Below are 24,649 nucleotides of genomic sequence, written 5' to 3' on the forward strand. Positions count from 1 at the left end.
TTCCCTGGTACTCCAGCCCCCAATGTGCAATTCCACTAAGAAGGGAGGAATAGGGGATTCCTCTACATTTCAAAGCACATTCCAAATTTACAAATGGGATGCGCTTTGAAATGTGCAGGGGTACCAGGATGTGCAATGCACCAGAGGATCATTTCCCACCCATTCATGCATTTTTAAGTGGAACAGCAGCAGCATGACCTGGTGCGGTTCCAATTGCATTTCTACCCCTCCAACAGGGATAGATTTCTTTTTAGCATTTTATAATGACAGCACTTTCAGGGCCCTTCACTGGGAAATTCACTGCCAGCACCCATTTTGGTGTTGGGAGCTATTCATACATTAGTGTCAGATAGTGCTCCCAACAGTAATGTTTGCAATGTGGCTGGCCAGCACATCATTTCTACTGCTGTGCAGCCACTCAGAAATGTACTAAGCACCCTTATGAATAAGTTGATCTGCACATTTCGTAAAATTAAACAAGTCAAAAAGCACATCCTCTACATTTTTTAATGTTGGCATTTATTTTACTTACTTGATATCAATTGGAAAAGTGTTCCAGTAAAGTAACTGCACATGAAAAACTAAAATCAAGCAAAAACAAGCTTAGCAACATGAATTTATCACAACACGACTGCCACCATTAGGATCGCTGCAGTGTCACACCATACAAAGGTGGGGGACTGCACCTAACACCTTCTCTCTGTCCCTCCCTTTTTTAATTGTTTTATTGTTTCTGTGAGGGTATTACTGTCACAATGTATTGGGCGGTCACACTCAATTCAGGGAGTTCCCCCCCAAGCAAGGTGGCGCACAACAAAGCACTTTTCAGATTCAACTTCAGTGAGGCCTCCAACCTAGAGCGTACTATTCAGCAAACACCCTCTTTACCACCAATAAGATAGCAACCAGGCAGGTGTATGCTAAGAATACATATTTATTTAAGTTTTTAGAAAGAATACTAGAACAGTCCCAAAAGCATGAGCCACAAACGCTGTGGCACTCTACAATATCACAATTTCTAATTACTTGCATCAATTGACTGACTTATATTTCTAAAGGACTTCCAGATACTACAATACACAGGTAAAATTTAGAGATGGGCAGTCATCTCTTTACGTCACATTTCTTGCAATTGAACCCATAGAAACATGTACAACACACAGTGATTGCTTAGTTTGTTACCATGCTCTATCCTCTCAGCAACCCCACCCTCCAGGTATCAAGCAGATATGACCCCTTTGGTGTGAAGGCAAGGTACAGGGAGTGAGAGTGCAGTGGGGACATTGTTTTGGCTTTTTATTTGAAAGGTATGCTTTGGGAAGGAACTCTTTGGGAAAAATAGTTTTTTAACCGACAATAAGGTTAAATGCAAAGCTTTGAGGATTCTGGTTCGAGAATAAATAGGATTTTTACTTTTGCACCACTCCACATTTACTTGAAAGGCAGAGTTTTAGGGTTACTTCCTTTCGGGATTAAGGACACCCCTTAGGTACAGGAGTCAGGGGTCAGAAAAATAGACACTGAAGGATTTATTGTCTATATATCGCTCTAAGACACTGGGCATGAACTTAGTTTGAACTCTAATAACACTCATCCTGTGGTTTTTCTATATGGGAATTGATTTAACTTTAATTAAATGTGCTAAGGCTCTGCACAGTGTACCCCCTGCTGCACAAGGCAGGCAGTTCCCAAAACAATTCAATTTAAATGGATAGAATGGATTTCTATGGGGGAATTAATTTGAGTCATATATAATAAAATGTGCCAAAGGTCTCCCCAGTTCCACCCCCCTACTCACTATGCGAGATGGAAATTAAGGCTGGCAGACCCCCCACACTTTTTGTTGGCATTTGGATTAATCTACGTACATGGGAGGCCTTGATTAAGGGGAATCCAGGGACACAGCAGGGATCCTCCAAGGACAGCACAGATCTGGTCAAAGGCTTCGGTCATGGATAGTCCCCAGCACCCATTCCTCCTCTGGCTCCTCAAATGGCAGGCCCAGCTAGCTTCTAGATTTCCCAGTCTCTTTCTCCCATGCAAGGTTTCAGCCCTTTGCAGGTAAACCACTTTTCTCCCCTGGCAAGGTTTAACCTGATGGCATTAGTAGCTCTCCTTGCCTCTCTGCTAGTTGTTCCTTGCAAGAGTCCAGAAGTAGACTACCTCCAGGAATAGAGTGGAAAAGTCGAGAGTCTCTCTCAGATTGAAAACCGATCTCTTATAGGGCTGATGACACTCACATATTATAATAATTCCCATGATACGGATTGGCTATCTCTCTATGTATGCCCACCGCCTGCTGATAGGACAAGGAGTTGGGACGTTTGGATGATGGAGGCTGAGGGAATAGAAAGATTCATCATCCCAAAATGACAGGTGGGTTTACCTTTTCAGTGTTCTTAAAATCTCACATGGCAGCTACCTTAATTTTTCAGATAAATGTAGGCACATATATATTTTTGAGTTCTATATTTTATGCCGGAAAATACTAATCTTATTTTGGCACGCCCTTCCTGGGAGTAGCTACACTTTTTTATATTTGCTCCTGAGCCGAAATAGTTAAAAATCAGACACTTCAAGATTCAAACATTACTTTCACAATCTATCACCACACCAACTTTCAATGTCCTTGGAATTATGAGAAGGCCGGAATTATAATTTTCTTCATAACTCAAAGTGTATACATCACACAGACTTCATGTTTGCATGGTACAGACAGGCTTCTTATCCCCTTTAATATGAGTCTGGGATGAGCTCAGTGGGACACACAATTCTCTTTTAATTACAGAAAAGGTGGCATAATGTTAATCTATGGCAGGGCATCATCTGGGAGTTCATAGTTTCATATGTATCCCCCACCTTTTTTTTACAGTTTAATTTCTCTTCTGTGACCTGACACGAACATCTGTTTATCAGCAAGTTCTGTTCCTACACAGTGTTTGAAGATCAATTAGTGGCTCTGAAGGCCATTTCTTGAGTTCGAGTCAGCCCTAAAAAGGTAACTTCTGCTGGCCACTATTGCACAGTTAATGGGGAGGCCTGACCCTTAAGGTCATTTCTGCTGGCCGGCTTATCTGAACCCTCCAAAATTCTGATCTAATTCTTATATTTCTTTTGCATTTAACTGAAACCCAGCCCTGTTTTGTCCTAGAGAGCCTCGGCCAAAGGCCTTAAGGTCACAGTTTCATTTCAGTGGAAAGGCACAAGCTGCATCCATACTTCTAAAAGTAAATTGATAAAATGTGTTTACATGTAACATTTAATATTGCATCTGGGCATGTTGTCTACAATACAATCTTTCTTTACATACTGTTTGATCAGATAAAAATTAACTTTTGGTATTATTCGCTCATAGGCCACCATTGCATAGAAACCAGTGTTAATTTTCAAACAAAATGAAATAGGCCTTTCCCTTTAAATGTTGTCATTCTATATGATGAAAATAACTATTTTTATTAAGAACAAATGCAAAATGCTTGGCTTCACTTTGGATTTCTGGATCACCATCATGTGCTGTATAGAAGCCAATGTTACATGCTGCTGTCCGTCTCTAAGTTAAAATTGTAACTTTTCATATTTTAGGAAAAACAGCATTTCCAGCCACACATGTCTTTCCCCATTCATTGGGCATATGCATCAGTTTTAAGTTCTCAGGTAGATTCGCTTTCACTTGAGCGCTTGCCCATTTTAGTAGAGTTGAAATAGGCCCATTTCTTTTAATTTCACTAGGCCTTATGTCAGAAATCACTGTTTTGTACTGGCTTTTATATTTCAATGGGACTCTAGATTAGCCAGCTTCATTCTCACAATAGGGGCCTAGCATGGCTTCTCAGCCTCAGTCACTCTGGGGCTGCATTTTCAACTCACACTACTTTATATATAACATGGTATAAAAAAGCTGGTTCAACAATGACATTTCCCAACTCATATCAAAATCTACAAAAATGGTGCCTCGTGAGTACCAAGCCAAATCTTTCCTATTATTATGATCATGATGTCAATTATTAATTGAGGCTGTAGCAGCAACAATGAATATGTTCTGGCAGAAATGTAAATATAATTAATTTATTAGTAAAACAACACCAAAATATATAAAAGAGACAATTCCACAAATACACACAACACATAAAATTAATCAAAAATGGATTGTTAAAAAATGCATGAGTCAGATATAGTTCAAAAGACAAGCATAAAATGTGCAAATACGCACAGATATGCAAAGAAATATTTTTGCTACATAACAGTCCCAATCCTATATACATACACCTTCATAATAGGCTGGATGTTTGTCCTTATACATATGCGTTATTACAAAAAATCACCACGTGGAAACATTCAGATAAAATGGTACATCTAAAAGCACACATTCATCACTCCGAACAGTTGTCATCATAATCATAAAAAAGCTTTGGCTTGGTACTCGAGAGGCACCATTTTTGTACATTTTGATAATTTTCCTCCTCAGATGTCTGCGAAGTTAGGGGAATACCCATCTACATTTTTTGTTATTTCCCAACTCATATTCATATGGGATGTTTTGACCCACTTTTGCTCTGCCATGCGACATCACAGTGTTCTGATGGTGCCAAAAATAATGAAGTGGTTGCAAAACCCTTGTGCATGCCAAAACATCTAAAGTCGTGCTTTTCAAACCACAAAAGATCGCTGCCCAATCTGCCATGCATGTTGTCAGTGGTGGAACAGAGATCTCACTCCTGAAACATGTCACTATGCTCCACAACATGTGAAAATGGAGCACAGAAGGAAAAAGCAGTGCTTTGCTAAAGGAAACCCCAAAATCCTGCTTTTGAATCACTGTTTCTTTGTTGCTGAAACTGCAGAATGCCGGTAAAAAACACCCTCAAACATCCAAAATCCTTTCTAGGTGCTACAATTCACTTAGTGTAAAATATCATTGTGAATTTACAATGTCCTGAAAAGCTGAAAGCATCAAGGGATTTCCACAGCAAAAGTGGCCTGTCTGTGAATCTGTCAAAATCTGGGTGCAGTACCCTGGGCCACCTGAATGACAGCTGTCAGTAGCCTGCTTGATTAAACTTTAAACATGTATAAACTGAAATCAAATGTTTGCAATCTAAGAAGCCTTTTGTTGAGAGTAACCAATCTTGTAATTGTTTTGATTCCATGGTTTAAAATCTTGAATAAGTATTTAGCTGTGATTTGATCCCTCAAGATTGTTTTATGCTAAGGGAAAATTCAAGAGAAGTAACAATTAAAGTAAGCTGGCTAAAGCTACCAAACTGGAATAACAGCTTTGCTCACAAAGGCAAGGGGCCTCATTATAACCCATGCGGGATGGGGTTAACGGTGCCGGTAAAGGTGCCGGTGCTGTCAACCCCGTCCCGCCTGATTAGGAGGTCCCCTTGCGGGACCCGGTCTGCACGTCTGGTTTTACCAGATGTGCAGAGCGGGTCCCGCGAGGTGAGGAGGGAGCAAACAACAGGCCGCTCGTAATCGGCCCATTGTTTGCTCCCTCACCCATTCCCATTCAGCCCTATGGGGACTCAAATGGGAATGGGGAAGGTCCGGGTCCGGGTTCTTAGAAGGAGATATTCCCGGGTCCTCCGAACTCGGAATGGTCCGGTAATTCCTCATTCTGGGAACCCAGACACGATTTTGGCGGCAGCCATGCCGCCAATAGCGGCATGGCTACCGCCGAGGTCGTAATGAGCCCAAGGCCTCTCCTTCCATTAGGAAATCACACCAAAGCGATAATTATAGGGTTTGGGAAGAACCTGGTCTGCAGTGGGGAAGGAAACAATGGCAAACTGCAAAGCGGGAAATGCTAGATGTGAGGACAGTCGTAAAATGGCTCCTGCTAAGAGAACAGGGGGGAGACTGCTTCTGAACTGAAGGGAGACAAAAAGAGGTGGACCCGAACAGCCATCTGTGGCTGAACGTTCACAAGGAACATTTTGTTTAAAGACTTCTAACTTACCACTTAAAATTGTCAAAAATATAAAAGTAACAGAATTGTAAATCTAAATTTTGGTGGCACATTTCATGAGGCGGAAAGATCGTGTGACATGTTCTGGAAAGTAACGGCAGAAAATGTGATTTTACACCAAATGTATTTCTGCTAGAAGTATGAAACTTTATACACTTATGCCCATGTTATACGCGCACACTTATAGAAATTTGCTGATAAATTGGACATTGTGTTCCTGATGAAAAGGGCGAAATTCGCTGAAAACCAGACACAAGATCCCACAGCAACAGGGTTTTGAGGAGTAGCTGCTACACAAAATATGTAATCTGTATATGTGGTTGTTATAGAGGTTACTCTTGTGTAAATAAGTCTTATGTCAAAAGTAGATTTTGTGTTCAAGAGGCTAGGGGTGGACTCTATGCCTCATGAACCCACATCATAAAGGTGACACACTATTTATCTCCTCCCATCAAGGCAGAGTGGAGACTCTGACCAATCGCCTGACAAAGGGGCGAGCTTAGGCTAAACCAGCACACACACCCTTTATCATAGCATAAATAGAGACAGCAGAGGACAGATAAGGACAGACAGATTCACTCACTATCCCGATGCTGGCAGAGCACCCTGCTGCAGGACTTTACATCTTCCTTGCTCCAGACTCCAGAAACTTGGCAAAGCAGAAAGACCCATTGCATACCTGAACCACTTTCAGCTATGCCTCAAACTCCAGAACCAAAATCCCACAATTCTAAGGGGAACCAAAAGACAGCCGGGCTTTGCTGTACTGCTTGCCTGCTGAAAATAATTTCCATCATAACCAAGAAGGGCAGATCCAATCCAATCCTGTGCCGTGCTGTGACCAGAGTGCCATTGCAGATCCAATCCAGTACAGTGTCATGCAGTGACCAAAGCGCCTTGACGCTGCCCAATCCGATGGGCCCAGCAGTCTGTCCTAAAACCAGATCCAGTTCCCTGACCAGAATTTTGATGGACCAAAATCCTGACGGTTCCGTTTAAAAACATATCTAGTGAGTATCTATAGAAAGAACTGTGTCACTAGCATATGTACTGTCCATAGTCAATCTCCATCCTATTTTGTATTCCGAATCTGGGTTGTTAGAAATATTTTTGAATTGCCTGAACTCTCCATCCAAACCATCCTATGTTCCTCCTGTACTAGTATTGTTAAAACTATCTTTGCGCTGATCATTTTTCATCTGAAGAAGCTGAGCTCCCCTGCAGGCAGTCACCGCGATCAAGTGGCTGTGTTCCTGTGTGGTATTCGTTTATTCATAGACATCCTCTAGTGTAAGAAATCCCATTTGTCATTTTAAAAGTGCATTCCTGTTTTCCATTCTTGCGCCTATCTTGAAAAAAACAACTGCCACTAAAAAGTCCATAAGCTCCTCACTTCTTATGCTAGAAACAATATTCCAATTTCTGCTTGTAGCTAACATCCACAGCTTTAAATCACATCTAAAACCGCATCCCAAATGTATACGGTTCTCTCGTTATCGTGATTATCGCGCAGTGAGAAGTTTGCCGCAAATTTTCGTTTAGGGAAATTCTGACACGTGTAACACAGCTTTTGAGTGCTTCCAACTTCAATTTTCAGATTTCAAATTGTTTCTTGGTATTAAATCATTACTAGTGTTTGTGTGCAACTATCCAAAGTGGCTCCCATAAGAATTATAACAATTGCAGCAATTTAGATCATATTAAGTGTTTTTGCCAATCCATCCCAAAATAACTTTAAAACCATTCTGACAGCTTGCCAATCAATTCCGTTTTTCTCTTGTGTTGCTGGGGGAAATTGGGATTGATATTCTGTTTGAATTCTGCCATTCCGGAATACCTGCTCTCTCTCCTCCTATCTCTTTACATTGCCTATTGGGGGTTGAGGGGCATGCAGGGGGAACCTGTAACCACAGTGCCATCTGATCTGAACACACACAAAAGTATTATTTCTGTGCTGAATTGTTTTGCTCACTATTACTCTTTGTGTATTAAAGAGATTATTCAGTGTTACATCACCCCATTGGTGATCATTGTGTACCCATTAAAACATAGTGTGATTGAACTGTAAATACATAAATAAATATTTTAACTTTGCAAACCAGCCTGATGCCTGGTTCAGTGAGATCGGGGAGGGGTTCCAGGAGAGAGGTGTGATATGAGTGGTATATCTTTCAGAATAAAGAACCTTTAGACACAAATAAATAAGGATTTCAGTTGTGCATTACATGCCAGGCGTTGACTTGGGTGAGTGCCGGATTGAAATCACTTACATTCATTAATTCAAGAACCTTAACTCAGTTTTTGCATAAATTATGAACACTATCTTGGGTTAAAGGGAAAAATAAATATATAAGGGTAAGAAGAGAACAGAGTGGAAGGGCAGCCAAACGGTCTAGTAAGTGCAAGTGTGGGAAGGAGTAAGACAGTGGGTTGCTGGCAAAAATTTCCACTCTGTGAATAAGTTATGGACAGAGTTAATCAGCCACTAAAGAAGCCTCTGAAGTTTGACCAAATACACTTGTGTCTTTCTAGTGTCTCCTTGAAAGTTGTTGTCCTCTTCTCTAGTGTAACAAGTCTACCCCGATCTAGCAGCCAAATGTACACTTATGGTTTGTGTGACAAAATGACTACTGCTCAGTGGGAGTACAGGGATCAGTAGTGTCTAAACCACCTAATCAGCCAAACACTACTACTAAACCAGCAGCGACCCCAATCACTAAGGGAAAATGACACAAAGTATGCAAGTGGCAGGCCATGCTATTCAAAATGGGTATGAGGTAATAAGAGTAGTGACCCAAACAACAATTGTACAAAGAATCAGAAATAAAAGAATGTCCAATCAAAGGTCTATACTAATATATATACTTTGATTAAACAATAAAAAGGCAATCAACTGACTAAAAACACGAACAAAAATCCTACCTTGTAAAGAGAACACAGAACATGCAGACTGGTATAGTATGGCACTCTGGGTACTTGAATAGAGGTGTTCAGGCAAGACATTGCACTAATATCACTGTTGACAAAGGAAATATCTTTCAAGAATAAGCTGGAAAAGGTGAATACAAGTCACCATGGTCTAGGAAAGTGGACCAGATGACAGAGCCTCTTAATAGTACCAGCGATGCCATTTGGGGTCGCCATGGGTTGCAGGTGTGACCCCCAGGCTCCCCTTGCCACCCCAGTGTTCTCCTTTGCTACCCCTAAACAAAAGAATTGTTTTTTTTTATTTAAATGGAAGCTCCTGGGCTTTGGCCAGCATCATGTGGCTCTTTGTTTCTGGGGTGACTGGCTTTCATGTTCAGGACTCTTAAAAAAAAAAAAAACGGGGGTTCCAAGAGTATAACACTTTGAGCAATCAGCCTAAATAAAAAAGAATTGGACCAACACATTATTTAATTTTTGGCTTTCTTAAATTCTATACAATCATTGCTAGACTCATTAAAAGTTTATTTCAGGCACACTTTAGGGAGTGGGTCACTAATTTTGTTTGTTCTTTAACACCCCAAATTGACAATGCAGACAAACACTTCCAAAAAGCATTTAGAGTAGAATAAGCATTCATTTCTGAGTATGTATTTTGCTTTTCTCAAGGTGTAGTTATAGCATGTTTTTTCTGCTGTTGTCTCTGTTACAATCATCATAAAACATTCCATCTCGGTGTCCTCAGTCACTTGACAAAATCCTTGTGCCTAAAAGCTTGTGTACAGTGTAGAAATGTTTGACCATAGCAGATGAAGTGGCCCTTGATTTTGTTGTGCCACAATTAATGTTTTGTTGTAATGTGTCTATATTTTCTATCTCCTTGGCATGCTCTTTAGGATATTTGTTTGCATGTATGAGGTAATGAGTGTCCAGAGTACTGGATGCCGTATGAGTGTGCTGCCTTCCCTGCGCTACACTAAATTCTTTAATACATACTTATGAACCCTCCCAATAGCATGTATTTTGCCAACCTCTACCTGAAAAGTATATCCACGCAGGCTTAACATGTGGCCAACTTTGCACCAGACCTGCAGATGAACTGGTCTGCTGCTAAAATCTCAGTTACCAGTTTAATGGTATCCACTACCGAGTATAATTTTATTTCTGACTTTGAGAACATTCAGACATGTAATGGCTAATTTTGTTATAGCCGGTAAGAAAGCTGTAGCCAGTAAAATAGCCCCATTGGTTGAGCACTCACTGCTGCAATGTGTGTGTGCCCTGCAGACTGCATGTTCGAATTCTGGCAAGGCCAACTCGCCTTTCATCCTTCTGAGGATAAATGAGTACCAACACAGTGGCCTCATTACGTCTGTGGCAGTAAGGCAACAACAGCGCCAGTAGTGCTACCGGCACCGTTGTTACCATGCCGCCACATTAGAAGTTCTGCTCGCGGGTACCTCTCTGCACACCTGGTCAGACCAGGCATGCAGAGCGGCACCCGCAAGCAGAACTGGATGGTAGCAACAGTACTGTTATGAACGGTACGGCTGCTACCATCCGCCCCATTCCCATTGAGCCCTATGGGGGCTAAAATGGGAATGGGGACGTACCGGCTCCGGATCCCGCGACAGGGAAATTACCGGGCCCTCCAAGGTCGGAATGGCTCGGTAATTTCCCTTTCGCGGGACCCGTAGCAGGACCCGAGTTTGGGGGTAGCCATGCCCTTATTAAGGGCATGGCTACCTCCAACCTCGTAATAAGGCCCAGTGATATTGTATGTACACTTGTTCTATATTAAGCACTTAAGCGTAAGTGCTATATAATAACACCTCATTATCGTTTGGCCTTGGACGTCTGTTTTGTACTTTCACAGTAATTTGGTAATATGGGCCTATACACACTAATATTAATGATACATATGGTGACCCATTCTTGTATGAAATGTATATCGCATTGCAGTGATATGATAACAATATCTTTCGTAGTGTACTTAGGAACATGCCACTTCCTGTTTTGTCAAGGGGTGAAAGGTCGTGTTCTATTGCTTCCTGTAATGTCACTTTTGAGTGGGGTCAAATTACATCACTTCCTGTCATGTCATCAGCGGTAAAGGGTTGTGTGATGTCTACATTCGCTACCCCCGGTATTTTGGTGCAATGATGTCCCTGATTACAGTACGCTATTCTTGTCTTGGGAGGCTCAACATCATCAAACTGGCTTTTATGGAGCTTTAGCAGTGATCAAGCTGATATTGAGGTGGATCGAGTTGATTCAGTTCCACTGGTGGTCAGTGTCTAATCCATTTCAGGGTGATGGTGCAGGCTCTTTTTCACAAAAAATCCATGAAAAAACTCCTGTCAGCAAAAGAACATAAAACCCTCAAAGGGTTGAATCAACATTCGATATGGTGAGACAATGGGCATCATTACACGGATGGCGAAGAACCATGGCGCTAATAGCGCCATGGTTCATGCCGGTAAATTACCGGCACCGCCTTGGCGGAAAGGGGAATTACCACCCCATTCCAAGGTTGGCGGGGCAGTAATTTCCCCTTCCACCATTGCCCTTCCCCATTCCCATTTTTTCTCCATAGGGCTCAATGGGAATGGGGAAGGCGCTAATTACGGTACCGCAAATTGCGGTGCCGTAATGAGCTCCCTGGGTCCCTTTGCGGGTTGGTTTTTAACGCCTGCAAAAAGCAGGCGTTAAATCCCCCAACCCGCAAAGGGACCTCTTAGTAAGGCGGTAAGGATTTACCGGTACCGGTACTTTACCGGTACCGGTAAATCCTTACCGCCATCCGTGTAATGAGGCCCAATGTCTTCCAATGGATAAAGTAGCAGTTGAGTCGGCAACAAGATGATCACTTCTGCTGCGTCAGATCGGCATTCGCAACAGTGAGTTTGATGGCTTCCTGCAGGGTAAGTCAGCATTGCAGTTGGTTGTTCTATGAAGGGGTTGTTTGAGAGGGTCCACAGCAATGGGTCGGGCCATTTCCTGGATGGCTTGAAATCCAGTGAGTGGTTTAACATTTCCATAATGTGCCAAAAGCAGCACAACGGGTCCTGCATCCACTTAAAGGGCTCCAACATGGTCGTAGTGGCTCAGAAACCACTGAAAGCTGCTCTTGGACTTTCTGGTTGCTTGGACACCCAATCTAGAGGCTCCAGGACAAGGTAAGACCTTCTTGCTCTACGCTCCCAGTCCAGGGACTTCGGCTGGCACCTCAGTGATTTATTGAAGGTTGTGAACCCATGGATGACTCAGGGAATCGCACACTAGTCTGTGAACCCTTGGCATGTTTATTTGCTCTCTCACAACTGGTGTGGTGGTGTGAGATATATTGAACTGAATGAAAATTAGACATTACATATGACATTGTTTGTGTATTTAACATTTGCAATTTAGCTCCTGAAGAAGGAGATTTCCCTGAAACACGTTGAGCATCGACTAAAGTTTTGTATCACATATTAATTTGGAACACTGGAAGATTAAAGAACGATCATTTATTATTCTTTTTTTATTTTTTTAACGTATGAAGTTATTTCTGTATTTAATCTCTGTAGTATTTTCAGCCCGATTTCTGGCATTAAGGTGTGCAGAGGATGTAAGGGCACATATATTGGGCTTTTTTCTTTGTATATTTATATGGTCTGCTTTGTATGAGGGTGGTTATTCCTCCTCGGCACCCAAGTAGTTTATGACCTTTTCATCTAATTACCTAGAAGATTTTGTTTAATATTGAGTGGACTTTAGCTACTATTGTTGTTCTTATTCTTATTATTTTTTATCCACAGGTGTGCAATGAGGAGGCTGGTTCCAGTGCAGTTGGCAGAGTGTCAGGACTTGGTGCAAAACAGTTCACCCCCTCTGTTCCCTGTGAATCGGTAGGGAGCAGAGCTTTCCTCTGCATTGGATATCTTCTTTCTTCACCTCTATGACACAACACTCTCCAATGGACTGCACTTCCAACAATAGTTGAGCAGAGAGTGTTCTCTGGTGTTCGTGTTGGTGCTTCAGTCTGCTTACACTTTCCAAGAAGGCAGCTCCTTTTACAAAACGTTCTCTCTGGATGCAGAGCGTTGCAGAGAGTGAGCAGAGAATATCTCTGGTGTTCCCTGGGCTTCCCTGCTCCAGATTAAACACTAAGCAGGGTTTTTACAGACAATACCTTATTCAACAAACCAGTGCTGGCAGTGTTGTCCAAAAGTTGTGAGCGAGGCGTGACACGGTTAAGGACTGAAAGACCAGGATGGAGGCGGGGAAGGAAAAGGGGATGGAGTCCCTGCAGTCTCTGTGAGTTGCTCAGATGCCTTGGACTCACCTGCAATCCAGATCTCAGCTGAGCAACATGCCAGTCCTCAAATACAAAAACATTTAAAAGCAAATAGAATGCACTGTGTACTCTCTTCTGCTCCCTTGTCAGAGAAGTCCTGCACTCACGATGTACAACGGGGTGGACAACCCATTTTGAAGGATGCCAAAACATGGCTACAAGACTCATGGGGAGGGGCATGGAGTGTTCAGACCTTGCAAAAGCCTTGAAAGGGAAAACAAGCCTAAACTGAACGAGGCTACAGCCCCTGGCGAAGAGGCTGTATATTTTGGTTCCACCGACCCAAATTTGAAACATTTGCCTGATCTACCTCCCCTGGAAATGGCTTCACTATCAAGCCACAAGGATCTTGACCTGACAGATGCAGAAATCCTGGAATGTGTGAGGTTCCAGGATACTTTTGGGCTGAATGGGGAAGACTCTAAGAAGAAGATGCCGTCTCTTGCTAACTCCAAGACAAGCCTCGTAGGGGGTGGTGATCTGGCCATGAATACTCAGAGGGCGGAAGTGGAGGAGGTCTCTATTGGGCAAAGGCTCGACTTGGCTCAACCTAGAGTGTCCTCTATTGATGCTGATACTCTGCAGGATCCTACTACATCTATTAAAAAGCTGGGGGACCAAGTTGACACAAGGTGTCACAATGAACATCCTATTACCCTGTGCCCTTCCAAGAAGACCAGTGCTCTGACCAGGAGTGGGGATGCAAAGGCAAGCAGGTAATCCAAGTCCACGACATGATAGGAAAAGAACTGTGCCAGAAAGAGATTGGAGCAGGGTGAGACGACCCCTATCCAAGCAATGCAACCTCAAGCGAAAATAAATCGGCTGTCGGGGATCAGTCAGCTGAGAAACAGTAGTGACCTGATTCCTCCGCAGGAAGATCTCCAAAAGTTAATTTCCTTCTATATGGAATTTCGTGCTTCACAGCCGGCATCTCAGGAATTTCATTCTTCTTCTACCGGGTCCTCAGTTGACAACTCAGCATTTTCCCCTAAACTACTAGCTGAATCAGTCAAGGGGATGAACTCTACAGCATTCAAGTCTCAATGCAGTGTGATGGTGGAACTAACAATCTCACTGGCCCCCTTTCTGAAGCTTTATGAAACAATGAATGAAAATACTAAAGACCAGGCAACTCTCCTAGAGATGATTCACTCGAAAATTGTATACATTAGTCATTCATTACATCTCTTCAAAATAGAGTGGATCACGAGGCTGAGTGTCGGAAGTAGATACAGAGGACGCTTCAAGAGCCCCTTGACCTGGAAAGGGTTGACAAAAATGTCTATTGGGCTCACTGCTGGAGCTGCTGCAGTTAAAGCCTTTCGTGCAAAACAGGAAAGCAGGGCATTTGGGCCTCTCGGTCCCGGATGTGTCAACAAAGGGGACGTTGGTGAATACTGACGTCTTGTCTAATGCTAGAGTAAAAGATAATGTCCATGGGATCAGGTCCCAGGGAGTGGAAAAGGGTCCAAATGCGGTCAGTGTTCAGTCTCCTGCTGAGGGTAATTCCTCTGAAGTTGAAAAAGAAACTTGGGCCTATTCAGAAACAGAGTTTCCTACAGCAGTTATTCCGGATAAACTTTCAAAAATGATTATGCCCACTGCGAAGAAGGATAACCTGCCAAATTCGGTTGTGTAGTCTTTCTCGATATTCCAGAAACAGAAAAAATAGAACTCAATAAAGTGATCAACAAAGAGATCTTTCTCCTGGAAAAAGCCAAAGAATCTCCCATCCTGGAATAACAGAAATCAAACAGTTCTAGTGCTTTCGAAAGGAATCTTTAGATTCCTCGAGACACCTTGTCTCCTGCCCAATTGAAAAAATATCAGCCTTCCTCGGGCCTACTAAGAGCAAATGTTATGCCAAGTGCACAGAACGGTCAGGAGATAGATCTGTGTAAGCAGTAATCTAGTGCTAACATGGACAACTCAAATGCTTTAAACCTCTCCACTTGCACAATCCATGACAGGGACTACATTGAGGAGGAGCAGTGTAGCACGACCCAGGCTACTTTAGAGGGTTGTTCAATGAAAGCCTGTTTGGACATAGTCAGGTTAAATTTACAGAGGTCGAGACTTAGTCCAGTTGGCACACTAGACAAACCCAATTAATCTATCAAAAACGGTGAATATCTTGAGCCGTTTTTCGATTTTGGAGGATAAACAGAGAGAGTCATTGGCAAAATGGAAAGCAGACCAAGGACAAGTTCTGAAGGTCACTGGTAATGCTGATTTATCATACAGCCTCTCTACCAAGAGACGGATTATAGAGCCTGGGTGGCTCCTGTAAAGATGACAACTTGTGAAAAACACAAATAATCAGCCAAAGCATAATGGATCAATCAAGGAGAATCATACCTTCATACCTTGAGTCTGGAGCAACTGTTTCAGGTGAAGGATGGCCTAATTGTGAACGTCTCTGATTTTGAACCGTTCAAACGTTATGAGAATGTTGCATCACATCCCTCTTCCACGATTCCTGAACTCTGAGGGCATTAGGATTGTGGAGTTCCTGAAGGAAACTAGAATGCATAAAGCCACCTCGAAAAAAAAACCATCAGATCATCCCTTTTGGAAGTGTCACATCTGTTTCTACCAATGGGGTTTGAGCTGAGGGATTGGTTTGCAAAATACTCTCCTTTAAATCCCCTTGGTGTTAATGGTGAAGTGTGCCTAGGGAGGTTCCACCCATGGTGCGGTTGGGGGTGGGGTTAGGGAGAATTCTCCAGAATGGCTAATTGCCCTTACCTACAGAGTCCCTCAGCAGCTTTGCTGAATTTCTAGGATTATTTTTTCACCTGGTAAGAGTGTGAGCCTTCCCCCCGCCCCCTCTTACATGTGTTTTGCTGTGTGTGTTTTAACATTCTTGTGTTCATAGACTGTGGAGCCTCACCTACTCCATAGGCATCATCTTTTTACTGTGTGTTACACAGCACCTTCAGTGCAGTGACACAGGGTTGTCTTTTAGACTTCCCAACTCAGACTCCATTTTCTGGGACTGACTATTGTCTCCCAGAACATGTATAGTTGCTGTTGACTTTATTAGTCTCTTTAAAATCCACAGACCCGGTGAAAACTATCTTACATAGAGTACTGGAAAAGGTTAATACTTATCCCTTTTGTTTCTCTTGGAGCATTGTTTTGCTCCCTTTTCATCAAGACTTGGCTGGTGGCAGTGGTAACTACCCCATTTTTCCTACCGCGGTTATCTTAAATAACCTTGGTATTGTTTTAGGCTATCTTGGTAGCCATGAACTTAAACCCGCTGGACCATATATGTTTTTATACGGTTCCGGCTGGGTTTATTCGCCATTTCTTTTTGAAAATGTCTTTCTCGTGTTTTACTCCGCGTGCCAAACCAGGTTTGGTTCCTTTGTTCGCTGTCTTTTCGTAGGCTTCTCTCCAGAAGCCCTCCTAAGGCGCCTGAAAGTCTGGGTAGGCAGGATGTGAGGGAGGGGTTTTAGGATCCCTGCCATGGGTTCCCTTGGTAACCCAAGTCACACTCCTGTCCTGTTTGATTGGCTAGGTAACTGTCCCACCAGGACAGCCACCCTGCTGTGTGATTGACAGCCAGGCTGTGTGAATGGGGGAAAACTGCATAAAAAGCAGGTCTCTGGGATTGAAAAGGCAGAGTCACCACTGGAATGAAAGAGCAGACGAGGAGCTGACAGAAGAGGACCCCTACAACAACTGAACCGCCCGGTGAAGCCCTGCTGCAGTTCCGAATCTTCAGACTGCAACGACGGAGAAGATCTACCAGGAATCTTCTTCCCCTGAGCTGGTGGGACCAACCAGTTCACCAAAACTGCAAGCTAGGACTCCCTCCTCTGGTCGAATTTCCTGTACAGAGCTACAGTGAACCGGATAGCCAGGAAGGTCGGACCCTGCTTGGGTTTTAAGGAACGCACCTTTTATTAGTTGCTTTGCTCTGCTGCTGGTTTCTCCCCTGGGCTGTGCAAGACCCTCCAGTCTTCCTACTTCATGTCAGTCTGACAGTCGCTTCAGGAACCGTGAGCCTGCAGGACCTCCCAGGAACATCCGCCTCAGCTACAGCTTCTTCTCCATTTAAAGGTACTGTGCCAATCCGGTTGTTCGTTTCGTCCAGCCGCGGTGAAGGTGTGTGAAACCTTTCGCCAATCCGAGGGCTTGTCCTTATCTACTCTTTAAACTAACTTTTCTGCTGATCAACTTCTTCCGGAACTCTTGGCAAAGACTTAACCGCAAACTACCCGGAACTGTGTGATCTTGAGCAAAATACTTTTGTCCTATTGAGTTTGGCCCTAAGCCTTTTCGATTTGATTCCATCACTGTAGTTCCTCTTTCTAGATTGCCCTGTTTACTTACCTGTTGGTGCTGCTCAATTTGTATCTAACTTTGTCTTTCCCTCCCTTTTTTAAATTGTTGGAGTGCTATTTTGCTCACACTTCATTTTTGAGCTTAACTTGTCGACTGCTTTACTTTAGTGGGATGTTATACAACTGATGTGTAAATAAATGTATATTCTTTTACTCAGAACCCTTGAGTCAGAGTTTGTTTGAATCATAGTAATTGCTGTCCTTTATATAACTATGATACTGCTCACTTGTGCTTTCGATAAGTCTGGCTGCTCAGCCATCGCTACCACTTTACTGTGTAGTACAGGCTTGTACCAAAGGTGAATTTGTACTGTCACTTGTACTCTTAATTGTGTGTGGTGTTCCCAAAGGGTACTGCATATAATTCTGCCTAACAGTGGGTGGTGAGCGAAAGGATGATGATGCTATCTTTTGTGAGGCCAGAAGGCACTTGAGTGTCCTTGGAAGCCCAACAGTCCTTTAAGGATTACATTTAATAGTATTGACATGGGCAAACAATGGACAAATGACCCTACAGAGATATGCCGAAAGGTTGTCCCCCCGGTGTGGTTCCTGGGCTACTCCCCGCTTTCTCAACGGAGCTCCAATTAACCACAAGATTCTCTTTGGTGGATGAACCTCTGTAACGCACAGGATTTCTCTCACCTAGCCAGGGATGTGGGCATTATATCTGGAGATGTGGATATAATTTGTCTGCAGGAAACCTGGCTCCAAGTAAATCTTACTTTAGATGTATTCAGTGCCAATCTCAATCCAGCCTACCGAGGTGTTAGAGGGTGCCCCTCAGCGGGGTTGCTTACACTGGTTAAAAATGGGAGAGGGCTGAGTGTAGTGGAGTGTTGGTGCCTGTACCCATGTTTACAATCTATAGGGCTAAACATGAGGGAGGGTCTGGATTGTCAAGAAAAGTGGGGTATGATCTGAATGTGCACTGGAACCCAGTGAGGATAACAACTAGGACCTCATGGACGCATTAACGGACGCCATTGATAAATTCTCCCAGCAGTACAAACTACATTTTATAATTCTGGGGGCGACTTGAACTGAACTTTTATTGGGATCTACGGGGCCTTGAGAAGCCCTGGGGGGGGTGCTCTCCCATCTTAGATAGCTGAGAGCAATAGAGTGGATGGAACTGATGAACGACAGGGACCTCCATATGCTAAATGGTCAATCCTAAGGGGATTTTCCCGCGGGGATGACTTGGTCCAATGGTAGTCAGACCAGCATTTTGGACTACGTGTTTGTGTCTAGCTCTTTAATCAATGACACTATGAGGGTAATTCATGGAATTAATGTGTGCTGAAAAGGGGAGCGCAAGTATGAAAATCGCAGCACACGCGTGCTAAAGGCACGCACGCAGCTGTTTGTTGTTCATGGAATGCACTGCGCGTGGCTTACCTGAGACGTGCACTGAATCCGCATGTGGCGCACATGTCATTGCGACATCCCGAAGGCTGTGTGCGAGACAGCCAGTGAAGGGGCACACAGGGCAGCGCACTCACCTAAAAGGAGGTGCAACACGTGCAATGGGAAACAACACGTGAAAATATGGGCGTTACAGGGGAAGTACCGCTGCTAAATCCTCACAACACCCACATGCGCGCTAACAACACATATTCATAGGATCGAACAGGGGGAACCCGTGCGCCACAAAAGATGCGCCAATCCGGAAACACATACGCAGCAGGAAGCAGGCATAGCAGCCCCGCGCAGCATAAAACTGTGCGCAAACAACAAACAAGCTCATAAGCTACGATGAATATACCGTTCCTCGCAGCAGTGGTCGTGGGACACCGCAGGAGGATGAGGATAGCCAGGCCCCGTATTTATTTACCCAGGACCAGCCTTTTTGGGATGCCTTATGACCAGGTCTATGGGAGGTACAGGTATTCACCCCAATCATCCTAGAACTGGTTGCTGAGTGGGAGGATGACCACACATCAGCCACCCTGTGCTCCCAAGCACTGAGTCCCTTGGAAAAGGTGCTCAATGTACTGCATTTCTTGGCTACTGGGTCATTTCAGCGGACAAGTGCCATAGTTGGGGGCGTCTCACAGGCCACGCAGTCATGCTGCCTACACCAGGTGTTGGCGATCATGACTGCACACCCTTCAGTCCGCAGGCGCATATACATGCCCAGAACACCAGCAGAAAGACAGGCCGTGGTCCAGGACTTTTACGGGGTGGCACACTTCCCCAAAGTGATAGGTGCCATATATTGCACCCATGTGGCTCTATGTCCTCCCAGGGCCACTGAGCACATCTATCGAAACCGCAAGCACTGGCATTCCATCAATGTACAGGTTGTATGCGATGCCAAGGGAATCATTACCTCAGTATATGCCAACTATCCGGTGTCCAGCCATGATAGTTTTATATTCAGAATGTCACCTCTAAACCGGGACCTGGAAGCTGGGAGGCATGGCGACACATGGCTCATTGGTGAGTACAAATGCCTCTGCACATGCATGCATGTCAGACACTGAGAAATGGGAAAACCCAACTAATGGCAACCATTATCACCTCTCCAGGGGACAGTGCCTACTCTCTGAGCACCTACATGATGACGCCAATACGGTTCCCCACCACAGCACCCCAGGTAAGATACAACACAGACCATATTGCAACCCGGAGCATAGTGGAGCGCACATTCGGAGTGCTCAAGTCACATTTTCGCTCACTTGACCGCTCTGGTGGGCAGCTGCTGTATGCGCCCTCAGTAGTGTGCAGGATCATAGTGGCAGCATGTGTCCTGCACAACGTTGCAAACTGGTGGGGCGTGTCAGTGGACATGGTGGTGCACCCCAGCTGGAACACACAGTGGATGCCTACGGGAGCCATACAAAGCAAAACACTGTAACATGAATGTACAATCTGAAATAAAATAGTTATCAACAAAAAAGGAAATGTAAATTAAAAAAATGAAATGAAAAATTTAAATAAAATGAAAATGAAAATTAAAACAAAAAAAATCAAATTAAAAATGAAAATGTAAAATAGTAATTAAAATGAAAAAATGAAAAAAGAAAAAATCAAAGGAAAATGAAAAATTCTAATGAAATATGAAAAGAAAATGAAAATGAAAAGAATAAACTGAAAAAATCGAAAGAAAAAAATAAATGTAAAAATCTAATTCTAATTTAAAATGAAAAATCAGAATTAAATATGAAAAAAGAAAAATGAAAAAGAAAAATCAAAAATGGCCATGTGTTGCCTGGGGGTGGGGGAACCCAGGAGGGAGGAGGTACAGGGTGTACCCCAACACCCACATGCGTGGATGTCGAGAAAAAAAAACCTTCATGGGTTCATGGCCTGCACTGCTACCCTATAGTGGGAGAACTGCCGTTGCTGTCTTCACCCTCTGGTGGTACTTTAGAAGGTGTGCGTGGTATGGGAGGCAGACCACGCAAAGCCCTGGCATGCTCCTCCATGGCAGCCAGGATGCAGGTCTGAAAGGTTTGGTTCTGCAGGAAGATGGTCCGGAGATCCACATGCAGCACCTCACGGGTAGCACGGACTTCTGCCTGCAAGGCCTCACGTGATGCCTGGATCTCCTCACGGGTTGCATGGAGTTCAGCTCAGATTGTGCGTGTTAGCTGCTCCAGCTGCTGTTCTGACCTTGTACTCTGGGACACCTCAAGTGCACCCAGAGTTCCTCTGAGGGACCTGTGTTCTAACCTCAGGGCATCCCTGTGGGCTTGTGACTCTGCAGATATGGCTGTGTCCAGAGTCTCCAGTTCAGCCCATCAGTCTCTGTTGGACGCCAACATGTCCTCCCTGTGTGAGTGGCACGTGGACTCTGTTGCCTGCTGCTGGAGCTCCACCTGCCTTTCAGGGGGGATAATGGAAGTGGCCACCCTATCCACGGCCTGAGCCATCATCTCACACGATGCCCCTTGTTGTGCTGCAATACTATGTATGAAGTTCTCCCACATGCGTTGGCGGGCACCACACCTGTTTGGGCCAAGGTGATGTGCACCTTGCTGTGCTGGCACTGCCTGAGGCTGCAGGACTGCATTCCTCCTTTGATCTGCTGGCCCAGGAACAGGAGCAAATATAGTGGAGTGTGACCCTGAATCCGTAACCGCCACAGGCAGGCATTCCAACACTGAATGCCCCATTGAGGGATCTACCCCCAGTGCAGGTGGGTTGGACAGAACAGCATCCCTGCCAGAAACACTCACCTGCCAGAAACACTCACCTGCGACAGGACATTTGTCTCAATGTCTGATTCAGCACCTGAGCTATAGAGGTCATTGGAGGTGTACCCAGAGACACCCGTGGACAGGATGGTCTGTAGGACTAATGGATTTTCCTGCATCATCACCCCACGTCCTCCACTGGTGCCTGGTTGGTGCTCTGAGTACTCCTGCCCCTGCGCCATCTCCTCCTCCTCAACAGCATCTAGTGCCTCATCACCTGCACAAAAATAAAACAGTAATGAAGACAGGCATGAACAGCATAGCAGACACACATAGGCATCACAATCTACACATTAATAAGACATGTCACACATGACACTAACTCTGGCATGCATGCTCTGACAATGAAGTGGAAGGGGACCCTAAAACCAGACACTAAGGACTCCAAAATTGAAAAGCAACACATGTGCTGCATGATGCATAGCACCTGCATCACACATTAGCCTGTGAGTGGCATGGACAATCCACAAACATGACACATGCCAGCACACAGATGGCACGTAGCATAGCCATGGCAGAATTGACAAGAACACACAGATGGTAGTAAATCAGTACTGTCCCTCATCCATGTGAGACGCACATCATGAAATAGAACATGCAAAAGAGTGTGACAAAACACGCATGTGTCACACTGCAACTACACCAGTCGTTAAATCAGGGCTCTAAAGTGATTGTGTGCAGTGCATGTGTAGGTGCACAAATGTCAATCAGCCTGATTGATGAAATCATTTCCATAAAAAGTCAACAAATGCATTGTGGGGTGAAATCTATGTCTGAAGTATGGTGAATTTGTGTCAAAGCGGCACTAAAATGTGTGTTTATCATGCAAATGATTCCATCAATCAGGCAGAATGAAAAGAAAAACAGTATTAACAATGTTGTGGCATGATGTTGTTGTTGAAGGGCAAGTGCAGTCATCAGGTGCAAAGTGTTTTCTGCGGTCAGTAGGGATACTGTGAAACCCAAACCCAAGGGCGGGGGATGGTTTGGAGGCACCACATGAGTGACCTATAAGAGTCATGACTACACAGCCTGACCTGGCACTCAATCAGAACACATCAACCAAGCAACAAACACATGGTTTGCACACACACGCATGGCTACTCACCGGACATTTCCTCAAGATCTTGTAGGTCTCCCACACCTTGGATATGATCCTCTGCGATGAACCCTCCAGCGATCGCCTCATGTTCTGTGAGTTCATCCTCCTCTGGTGGAGACCCACTGCCAGTCACCAGAGTAGAGGCATAATTGGAAGCCAGCTTGTTTTTTGCTTGGCGTTTGAGGTCATTCCACCGCTTTGAGCAATAATCAGCTGTGTGCTTCGCAAATCCAAGGGAACTAATCTGGTCCGCGATGCACTGCTAGTAGGCCCTACGTTGAGCAGTCGTAGTCTTGCACCCTGCAGTCACCAGCATCTCACAGGCATGGGCCGGCACGTAGCCCACAAGTGCGTCTAGTTCATTATCATTGAAACTCTGCTTCCTTGACGTGCCGGAGGGGCGAGCTGTGTCCGGGGTCCCAGCCTGTTCTGCAAGAGCATGCTTCTTCCTCTTGAAAGGTGGTGCGGACCCTGAGTGGCTTACGCCGCTCTGGTCGGTAGGGGCTGAAGTGCAGGTGGACTGGGCACTGGAAGCAGGCAATAGCACAATGACCAAAGGTCTCACTGCAGGCATTGGCTGCTGGGTGCTGTTGCCAGGACCAAGCGGCACAACTGCCTTGGTGTAATGGGCTGGGACCAACACTGTCCCAGCTGGGTGACTCAGAGCCGGGGTGGATTGAGCTGCAGCTGCCCCTGCAGCCTCCTCACCCTCGCTACTTGGGGCAGCAGATGACATTGCTGCCCCAGATGCACGTGGCCTGGTGACAGCAACTTTCACCGCCACACGTGGCTTTGACTTCGTGACACGGAAGTCGGCCTGTGAGTCATCCCGTGCCAGTTCCGTGACCAATCTGGGCCGGGTTAACAGGGCCTGAACTGGGATTGTGTCAGCTGCATCTCCCCAACCCATTGGGGGGGCATAGGTGTCCCTGATTGGTCCTCCACACACTGGCCTCTTGGGCCACCCTGCTCATCCTGGCCACTTTCCCTACCCCGTGGGCACCTCTTGGAGGTCGGCCACCTTTACCTCCCTTAGCACTTGGTCACCTCCCAACCATGGCACTGATGTTCTTGTGCGAATGGGATGTGCAGTAAACAATTTTCCTGGGCAATTGGGGTGAAGGGGGCAAGGTACTAGATGGAATACGTACCCCTGTGCTCTAGCAAGGCTGTCTGTGACCCCTGGGGGAAGATGACGGGTCACGCAATGCTCAGGCACCCCGAAAACAAAATTTTACGTGCACTCAACCCCTCAGTAGCCCACGTGCATGGAATGAAGGACCCGCAGTACGCTGTGGCACCCAGAAACACAAAAAAAAGTGTATGCGTGTTAAACGCAGGCTACAATGACCTCTGAATGGGTACGCAACACACAGGGGCAACCGCAGTGGAAAAATACATGCACGACTCACCGTCTGCCTGGAAAAAGAATGTGAAAAAGACGCACATGGACATGTTGGCAACACCCCCGCCAAAAGAAGAATTGAACGCTGTCTCAGTAAACAAAGAGTACGCACTGCATATGAGTCGGGGCCTGCTGGCAGGAGCCTGTCACTGGGGGTGGGGTGGGGGACATGTGTCGGGGCTCCCAAGTGCATGGCGCCATTTGGCCTGCCTGCGGGTCATGGTCTGGGGTGATGGGCTGCCTGCGGGTCATGGTCTGGGGTCATGGGCTGCTTGCGTGTCATGGTCTGGGGTGATGGGCTGCCTGCGGGTCATGGTCTGGGGTCATGGGCTGCCTGCAGGTCAATC

This window comes from Ambystoma mexicanum, chromosome 5p, assembly GCF_040938575.1.
Source record: "Ambystoma mexicanum isolate Mex_15411 chromosome 5p, UKY_AmexF1_1, whole genome shotgun sequence".
NCBI classification, from domain to species: domain Eukaryota; kingdom Metazoa; phylum Chordata; class Amphibia; order Caudata; family Ambystomatidae; genus Ambystoma; species Ambystoma mexicanum.